Raw genomic sequence first — 2997 nt, forward strand, 5'->3', positions numbered from 1 at the left:
AAGCGCATGCTCATCTGCCGCTTTAAATTCTCGAGCTCGTCATAACAGGATTGATTTGATTGGCTGTCAATGTTTTTATCATTCATCAGCTGGAAAAAATCATCCTGAAAGTGATTCCAACCATATCATTTATCTGTGCCTTTATCGTTATAGCTGTGGTGTGGATGCTGCTATTCTTTAATATTGAGAACGATTTTTAGAACTATATCTTTATCGTTATCTGTATAGTTATCGTCCTTGGTGTGAACAGGCCTTTACTCAGGTAAATAAGTGAACAGCTGTAGTGTCAACCTGACTAACGTGCTCTCACTGTCTCTTTTTCTTTCTTTGTCCTTCTGTTTCACAGTGGTACTTATAGCAGTTCACTTTTCCGTGACAAACACCTGAGACTTAAGGTGTGATTGTGTGAACATTTGTTACTGATAGACTATCCAGATGTCAAAATTCTGATGGTTGTGACTGAAGTTTGTTCATGTATGCTTTGTGACGATTGCCAGAGGTTTGAATCTCATTAAACGGTGTGCATGTGCACTCACACACGTTGGGCTCTAAGGGTTTGTCACCTGAGGTGTAGCGAATTAAACTTAAAAATACATAGTCTATAAAAAATCTCCTTAACAACTACCAGACAAGCCTTACACAACTTAGCAATTTCATTAGATGATCTTGAATTTAACTTACATGATTGATTATGCAATTTATTGAAAATTATGACGATAAGGAAGACGATTACAGTGGGAGATCTTCTAAAAACCCTACGTAGACTCAGTTTTCCTGGCAAAAGTAAAATTTAAATAAATGGCTTATTATAGGCTTATTTAAATATGCTTAACTTTGCTGGGTATAAAATTAGTTCAGTAAATGCCAAAGCAACATTGCTGTTTGCCATTTCCCAAACCGTATTATTTATAATTTAAGTTTTAAAAATTCATACATTTAAGTCATTAATTCACATATATTTTTCATAATTTGCACACCATTTATAGATTTCTCAATTCAGTCAGACATAATTGTCATACAGTTGAAATGTGTAAATTCTGTTTATAGCAATATTATTATTAATTTATAGCAGTATATATATATATATATATATATATATGCCTGGCAGCAGATTTTGAAGCATTATGTGTCAGTTGTGCAGACCTCCATTTATCTCTACAGCAAACTAGATATTACTAAGAGAACAGCAACGTGTGATTTATTTATTTATTTTTCTCCTATAGTGAGTCATTTGTATGGGTTTTCTAACTTAATCTGTAGCACTATTTAAACTGTGGGACTTTAAACTCGTTTTTTTTTTTTTTAGCATGGAGTGAGTTTGGAGTGGGACTATTTGATTCTCAGTGAAATACAGGTTAGTGTTCTTAAAAACTTTTCAATTTCGTTTAGTGACGCTATAGTGGCACATAAATTACGTACTGTGGATATTAATGGCTGGTTCAAGGGGTGTAGATATTATAGCTGAAAAAGAAAGTGGAGTTTTGAGCGTGGTACTTTATATTTGGTTTCTCATAATAACCTCACATGGACATGCAACACTGTTCTTGTACTATAATAATGCATCTCTCAAAAGAATGCCCTGCATCAGATACAGATTTAACCATATCCTCCTCAGAACATTTGCAAAAGGACTTTGAAAGCCTTTTTTTGGATGTCATAGCTGAGTAAATTGACGTTAAAGACCATGGACCACAACATTTCCTGCGTAAACAGAAATAGCCAAAATCTTCCAGAAGTACTTTATGGAGGTGAGATTTTGAAAAATTCGTAGGTTGTTTGATCTGGTGTCTGATTTTGGCTCAGCACTTATATTGGCTCATGACTGTTTCTCGAGTTTTGGTCTCAGTGTAAATATTTGCAGGAACAAGTGCATTCAGCTGTCTGTCTCTTGCTCACACACACATATTTTGAGCTGGGAAACTGTGAGAGGTAAGTTCAGAATGACACACGCACCTGACAACACTCCAACGTCTGTCATCTCACCTCAACAGCATCTCTTCTTCATGTTGACACGCTTACTGCTCCATTTTACTGTTAAGTATTGTAAGCATAACACCACACAAATGAACATATAAATGCTTTAATAAACACACATTGGAAAACATTATAAGTAAAACTGGCATAATATGTGACAAGAAAATGTCAGATCATTGCATATCTCACTTGGTGTGGTTGAAGCCACTGTGATTACTGTATTATTTTATCATGGACACTGTCGTGTAATGCTGAATTAGCACTATAACAAGTTACAGAAACAGATCACTTATATATGGTGTATTACATAATATATTCCAGCAGCTCAAGCTAAAATTTATATTTGATGACAGTAGGCATCCATATATCTTTTACAGTACAGTAAAGGCCTGTCAGCATGACATATGCTGCAGTACGACCATTCTGTACAGCAAGACACATCTTAAAATGGATAGACGTGTGTGTAAATCCAGTATTTCAGCGTTTGACTGTGCATGAATATATTCAGGGAGCGTTAGGCTAAGGTGGCCTGCTGTTTTTCATGAAAATAAATGAGGCACGAGGAGGTATGCTAAGGATTACTGGGGTGTATGATCATGCAAGGCCCATCAGCCAGTCAGATTCAAGTATTTCTCCAAAGCTAGTTATTATGCTTGATAATTCACCGGCCACATATTTAAACACAGACCCTTAATCTGCTCTCTTAAAGTAAATGAAACAGTGCTGTGATCAACTGAGCTGCTCTTTAACAGGCAGAAAATGGGACTCCCACTTTGGCCCCCACCCCGGCTCTTTTGGCTATTGTGCGGCTGTCAGTGCTATATGCTCCGCTGCCAAGGAAGACACGCCATCGTAACAGCACACAACCACACAAGCACCTCTTCTGTGGCTAAACCTACAAAAATAGAGAATGAAGGGAGAAGCCAAAGGGGAGATGGGAAGGCTTGAGCATGCAGTGATGTGTGTGTGTGTGTATGTGTGTGTGTGTGTGTGTGTGTGTGTGTGTTGAGAGATCTGTAGGGC

Source organism: Sinocyclocheilus rhinocerous, unplaced genomic scaffold (assembly GCF_001515625.1).
Source record: "Sinocyclocheilus rhinocerous isolate Xijiao unplaced genomic scaffold, SAMN03320098_v1.1 scaffold615, whole genome shotgun sequence".
NCBI classification, from domain to species: domain Eukaryota; kingdom Metazoa; phylum Chordata; class Actinopteri; order Cypriniformes; family Cyprinidae; genus Sinocyclocheilus; species Sinocyclocheilus rhinocerous.